The sequence below is a fragment of the Octodon degus genome, unplaced genomic scaffold, assembly GCF_000260255.1.
Source record: "Octodon degus isolate 3935 unplaced genomic scaffold, OctDeg1.0 scaffold00049, whole genome shotgun sequence".
In the NCBI taxonomy this organism is placed as follows: Eukaryota; Metazoa; Chordata; class Mammalia; order Rodentia; family Octodontidae; genus Octodon; species Octodon degus.
The window spans coordinates 5,510,167-5,516,751 of record NW_004524625.1 but is presented as its reverse complement, the minus strand read 5'-3'; the positions used below and the strand labels follow the sequence as shown (position 1 = coordinate 5,516,751).

At 56.3% G+C, this 6,585-nt stretch overlaps 1 protein-coding gene across 6 annotated transcripts in view; it reads left to right on the top strand.

Moving 5' to 3' along the window:
* The first annotated feature begins 6 nt into the window (after positions 1–6).
* The window catches only part of Tenm4 (teneurin transmembrane protein 4), a 707,062-nt gene continuing 700,483 nt past the window's right edge, over positions 7–6,585 (top strand). For 4 of the 6 annotated variants that reach the window (XM_023716613.1, XM_023716612.1, XM_023716611.1 and 1 more), the window contains exon 1: positions 7–101. The gene's annotated coding sequence lies outside the window, so the exon portion shown is untranslated. Of the gene's footprint in view, positions 102–1,243; positions 1,402–6,585 lie in introns of those variants that run through there. The other 2 variants (XM_023716614.1, XM_023716610.1) reach the window with 1 other exon arrangement.

Genomic DNA, 6,585 nt, shown 5'->3' with positions numbered 1-6,585 from the left:
CAGAGGAGCCGCGCGGCGGACGGCAGGAGGAGCCCCGGGCGCCGCGCCGCGCCCTCGCCGCCCTCCCCCCGGAACCCCCGGCGGAGGCAGCCTGCAGCACGGTAAGGCGGCGGATCTGCTCCGCGGAAAGGCGCCCGGGGCCGTGGCGGCTTCTGCCGGCTCCGCCGCTCCTCTGCGTTCGCTGGGCCGGGCAGCTCGGGCGGCAGCCGAGAGCCCAGGCAGTGGAGCCTGCGGCCCCGGCCCGCACGGGGGGAGGGCGGCAAGGGTCGGGGCGGCGCTGAGGAGCGGGCTGCCCGAGGCTCAGCGGGAGGTGCAGAGCGCGGCGCGCCCGGCTCCCTCCACGGCCATGGCTCAGGCGCCCGCAGCCCCTGTGCAGTCCGCCGGCCCCTTACTCCCGGCGGGCGCTGGAGGAGCCCGCGAGGCGGCGCCGGGCTCTAGGGCTGCAGCCTGCCCTGCGGCGGCCCGCGCGTTGCGGTCGAAGCCCGGAGCTGCCGTGACCCAAACCCCGCGCCTTCCGCACTCCCGCGGCACCCGCTCTCCTGACCGCGGCGTGCACGTTCACCTCTGGGGCCCCGGTCGTGAGTGTGACTCTTTGCACCACGTTCGCGGTCGGCCGGTGTGCTGATGTGTGCTCCTTGGGCTCCGTAGTCATCTTCCTCGCGACTTACAAATTCAGCCTAATATCAGAGCAGCAACGGGGAAGGTGGTGGCACAGAGTGTGCGTGTACGTGTGTGCACACGCAACCAAAGAGCACCCGGCCAACTACCCGGGGGAAGGACGTGTGCGTGTATGTGGAGGGGTCGGCAGGGTGCGCCTCCTGGCCAGGGCTCACCCCTGCTCTGCCCTACCCGGGTCCAGGCGAGGTTCGAAAGTACTAAAAATTCTACTGTGTAGCTCGAAGTTTGGAGATTGACTGTCCTCTCCCGGCGAGGCGTTAGGGCGATTTACGTGCCCCGGTCCGCGCGGGTGGCAGTGTGACGGCCCAGGTAGGTGCTGAGAGCACGCACCTCAGCTCCCCGTCGCTGCCCCCCAACCAGCCTGGCCAGGCCAGGTTTGTAGACTGGCAGTTAACCGTGAGCCTCCGACGCAGCACCAGGGCGTAGGAACGCAGCCGAGCTTTTGCCGGAACCTGCGCACACACTCGGCGTTTGGCCGGCTCTGGGAGGTCGCCCTGCTGCTGGGCAGGAGGAGCCGGGGTGGGGGTGGGGTGGGGGGCAGCGCGAGACTCCGAGCGCGGGGTTTGAGGTGCAGTGTGTGCAGCTGTGCGACCCCGCGCCGGGCGAGATCTGCCCGACCGAGTCTCGGACGATTATATAAGCAGCCTCGGTGATTATCCAGAACTGGGCTACCGACACTCGGTTGTTGAAAGACGAGCCTGAAAGTTTTCCTGCTCAGGGAACGTAAGTACATGGGCGCCTCTACTTCGAAGGTGGAGAGCCGGGGACGCCTGATACCCGGCGCCCACTTCTGATGAGCTGGGCTGCTACTGAGCCTCCAAAAACCAGTGACTGGGGCGGGAACTGAAGGGGCATCCGGGGCTGATCTGAGAGGAGGAGCGGTCAGAATTTAGGTTTCCTGGGGTCCCCAGAGCCCAGCCTCTGCCCCACGGGAGTGCGGGAAGGCCTTTGGGGCAGGAGCGTTTTAGCGAAGTGACTGTTTTAGGGAGCCCCGAAGGTGCCGCCTCCGCTTCCCTGGCGCCCTTCCCCCTCCAGGCGCGGCGCCCCTCGCGCGCTTAGAGACCCGCCCGAGACGCCAGCCTCTCCTGGAGATGCCCGGTGCCCAGGCCCGGTGCAGGGCGGCGGGCGAGGGTTGGAGCCGGCGCCGGTTGGCTTCCACGCGTCCCCTCGCTGCCCCCTCCGCAGAGAGCAGTTTGCTTCTGCTGCGTTCATTTCCCCATCCTCATCCCCTTCTTTCGCCGCAGCAGCCTGTAGCACATTGATGGGCTTTGATAGATCCCCGGTAGGAGACTGTTTTCAAACCTTGTTTTTTGCCTGGAGAGGGACAAGCCAACCCAGCCCCGACTGATCTCTGCGGACGCTCGAGTCTGGGGTTCAGCGGCCCTCAGCACTACCCTCCCCCACCCCCCAGGCCCCTGGCCCCAGTCAAGAGGTGCTGTCTTGTGAGGCTGGCAAGTGTTTTGTTTGTGCCACATTCCCGAGTCTGAAGCACCGCGTCCCCTCCCCCCGAAGCTCCGGCTCTGTCTGAGCGTTGGACGCTGTGAAATGAATCCTTGCCCTCGCAAGCCCGTGTGTGTGTGTGTGTGTGTGTGTGTGTGTGTGTGTGTGTGTGTGGGTCGTTCTGGTTCCAGCAGCTGCCGTGATCCCCAACAATGCTATCGCAAAGCCGAAGTCCCTGGTGCTGGCCGGCCGCCTCGACTCGAAGGTCTATGGGCGGGATGCGGGGGCCCAACGCGAAGGGCGCAGAGAAGGGCGCCCGGAAGGCTGCGTGGTTAGCTCCGGGGCAGGGCGGGAACTCCGGCGCGCGGGGGCCGCAGGCGGGCCGGCGGGCGGACCGGGTTCGGCCGCAACCTGTTTCCCAAGGCTGGGCTAGCAGATACCTGCTTCCGGGCCCTGCGATGGCCCACGTGGCCCTGCTCCCGCTGCAGCTTGCGGCCTCCGGGAACCCAGATCGCGCTCTCCGCCGGCTCGGGCAGCTAGTACGGGTCCCCACGCCTGGGGAGGGGCCGTCCGCTGGGCGGGGCCTGGGCTGGAAACCGAAGCCCGAGAACCTCTACCCCAGGGTACCTTACACCCTTCTTCCCGAGCCCTGGGGTCCCCGCCGTCCTTGACCCTGAGCGCTCCCTGCTGAAGTCTGGGGTGTTGCACAGGTGGTGGCCGTGGGAGCAAGTTTTCTGCGCTCGCGCGTTGGGGAGCAGAGGGGACATTTGCAGGAGGCTAGGCAGACGCAAAAAGGGATTCCCTAGTTCTAAGCGTTAGAGGGAAGATGGGAAGAAATCTTCCTTCTCTGGTGAGGCCAGGAAGGAGCCCTTCTTTCTGGGGGTTTGGACCCGTCGCGGCCCACGGAGCGGAGTGCGCATGCTGTCCGTGGGGCCTGTGCTGTCTCAGTGAAGGGAAAGTTGGGTGCCCAGGCCCCTCAGGCAGGATCTGGGACTCGGCTGTTCTTCCGGTTTTAGGGGACAGGTTCAGGAAGCTTCTGTTCCCAGCCTGTATCATGAGCGGGAAGAATGCGGGCGGCTTGGGGGAAGCTATTGAGGGTGGAGAGGCTGTTTTCTAGAGAGATTGGTCAGAACCTTCAGCTGGCAGGCTCGTTCTTATCAAGGTTTGTCTGGTGGAGATAGAACAGGGCAGAAAGCAAGTAATCTGCCTAATGGGCTTTGGGGGTCAGAACCAGTGCTCAGCCTTAGGAATCACAGGGGTGCAGTTGTACAGTGGGCCCCCACCCAGTAGAGGGTCCAGCAGAGAGGTGGGGGTTAGGTGGGTAGACTCTCCTCCTGTATTCTGATTCTGTTTGGTATGATCTTTTCAATCTTTTGTTGCTGTTGGGGGTAGTAAATTGGTAGAAAGTGATTAGAATTATGGCTAAATGGCCTTAAGCAAGTTAATTTGGGTGCCTCAGTTCTCGCCTTTGTAAAATGGGACACCACCACCTCGATTACAGCACTGCAAGGATTAGTATCTGTTATGTTTTGTGTCTGGATGTCCCCACAGAGCCTTGTGCAGTCACGGGACACTTTACATAGATGACTAAGTCTAGAGTTTGTGGCTGATTCCTGGTCCAGTGTTCGGATTGAGGCTGTGAGTGCTATACCTGACCTAGGGCAGGCAGCCTGCATTCCACATAAGGGACAGAAGGAGGCTTATCCCTCTCCTCTCTTGTTTTTGCTATCTTCCACCACCAAGGACAGTTGTCCCTGTGCCATGTGCCACTCAGCCTTGGAGCCAGCTGATTATGGACTGAAACTTCTTTCAGCTTGAGCTACATAAACCTTTCCTCCTTTAACTTGCACGGTAGACATTTTGCCTCATCAAGGAGAGAAGAGCAGCTAAGAGCATAACACACAACTTGGGGCCACGCACAGTGAATGGCCAGTCCCTTCTACATCTTACACCCCTGCCCAGCATGTGTGTGTGTGTTCAGAGAGGCTGGGCAGGGAGATCGACGGCCCCAGGAGAACCAGCAACATTGCATTCAAAGTCTATTTAAAACGAGCTTCAAGTGCTTGGAGCAAAAATATCCTCTCTTTTCTTAGAAAAGTCATTTCTAGTTTTGTTAGAACGTGTGCTTCATCGGGTCCCTTTTTCTGACAGAATAACTGCCTTGTGCAGATTGGCATGTTATACAACCCAGTATTTTCAGATCAAAAGCTACAACTATGGGAAAGAAGTGGTTAGGAATTAGAGATAAAGACCATCAGTCCCCACAAGCGAGACCCTCAGGAAGACACCAGCTCCCAGTCTTGGACTGCTAAGAGGCCACAGGAAAGTGTGACTCTGCAGAAGCACCGCTGCATACCTGCTGGCCTGTGCGCTCAGAGGCCTGCCCTGCACTAACACAGCTACTGTGCTGGGTGCGGGCCTTCGAGTGTTCCAGCTCCTATACCTTCACCCACATCTATTAATCTTAAAAATGAAACAAAAGAACAATGGGATTTAAATCACCTCCTTGCAGATCTGATTTCAAGGGCCTAGCAGGGTAAATCAACGTCAATTTTAAATCTAAGGGGCCAATTTTTACCTGCCTTCTTACATGGTCCACTGGCCTGGCTCATTGTGGCTGAAAGCTGAATCGCTCTGTCTTTGCTTTATGCTGGCAGGCAGCTGTGGGAGCCGCTTGGAAAGTAACATGGCACAGATCCCAGGGAGCCCCGCAGCCCTGGTCTCTGAACTTTTGCTCCAGAAGGACAGTATCACTGAAGCAGTTTCCTGCTCTTTTGTCTTTAATTACCCAAGTAGTATGTGCTCACTGTAGCAGTTCAGATAATATAGAGAAAAAGCAAAAGCAAAGTAAGTTTTGCAGCAGTTTGGGTTGTATCACAATTTTCCTTTTATGAACTAGAACATGAGGCCATCTCTATTGAATCTAGACTCATGGGTTGTCATTAAAAATGGGACTTGGTTTACCTAGTTTTGTATGGCACTTCGCACATGGGGTAATGATGTATGTCCTTCCTACAAGACTTTAAGGTCCCTGAAGACATGGAAAAAAGAAAAACAAGATCACTGTATTTTAAATGCTTTTTTTAAATGATAAAGCATGCAAAATTCTCTGCACTTTATAAATTTCTCCCCAGTGCCAACACTTTTAATGACTAGGTAGAACCCCAGTGCTTTGATATGGCATACTCCTTTATCCAGTATCAGTTTTGACTTGTTTTATTAGAACAAAACTGCAGTAACCAGCCTTGTATGTTCTCTGAAAAGCTATTTCCTTAAGACAAATTCCTAGAAAGTAGGACTTAAGGATTCAAAGGCACATGTCTGACCTAGGCTCTGTCCCATGTGAAGAGCGAGGGTTAGGTAAACTGTTAGTTCCATCTTTTTAACCAGAACCCAGCTATTAACTCCCCAGTCCGTTGGAGTCTTAGGCCCTGAAGTGGTGGAAAAAGGTAGCAGGAAAACAAACCTTCAGCAGGGATTTGCATAACTCTGGGCGGAGTGGCTGAACTGCCAGGCAGATCCCTTTTCCAAGAACATTTTTCTTCCCTGGCTGTCTTGGAATCATCTCTTTCTGTAGTGCTCCAGCCAGCAATGGAATTGAAATATGTAAATATGTTCCTCAGCCTTGTAGGTGGAGCTGGCTCTGGGATAGATGACAAGCAGTTCCTCCTGCTGGGTGTGTGTGGCTCCCAGCACTTGCACAGGGGGACCCCATCCACCCCCTTTTCTCACTTTCCTCTGATTCAGAGGCCTTAGGCTAGCCCAGGAGGGCTTTGGGAAGAGCCAGCCCCTGCCCATCAACCCCACCAAGTTTCTACATGGTCCCAAAGCACAGTAAATAAATCAGCCGCCTTGTCTACTTGCTGTTTGGAAAGCAGAAGTGGGCAGGACTCTCTTCTTACAGGGCTGGGTTCAAACAGAGGGTGTATTTCTTAGTTTCATTCCTTTACCTGTTAGATTTCTGTGACCCAGATAAGATTTGTTTCTGGCAGTTAGATTCCACCTCTGACAAAGAACTCCATGGAGCTAGAGGGGGAACTGCTCCTCCTTTGTCCAGGGTGTTCCTTGCTCAGCTCAGTGGGAGACATCAGGAATTCCTTTAGATCGGGTGAAGAGGTGTGTGTTGCCATGCAGGGAGCCACCCAGCCCGGCTTCTGGTAACTTCAGAGGAGGTCTAGATGCTGGCTTTGATACTGGCATGCTCTGCTTCACCAGGGAAGGCAAGAGAGGGTTTCTTCTTTGCTTTGTCCTGTTTAGAACATCAAATCAGAGCTTTCTTTCACTTGGAAAACAGGCCAAGACAGACCATTAAGCAAAGGAGGATCTTCAGAGTAGTGGCTCCTCCCTGGGTGCCACTGCTGCCTTTGTGACATGGCAGTTCTGTGGCCACAGGGCAAAAGCTATCCGAGGCAGTGGGTTAAGCATTAACATCTTCAAAAAATTAGGTTAAGATCTTTTTTTTTTTTT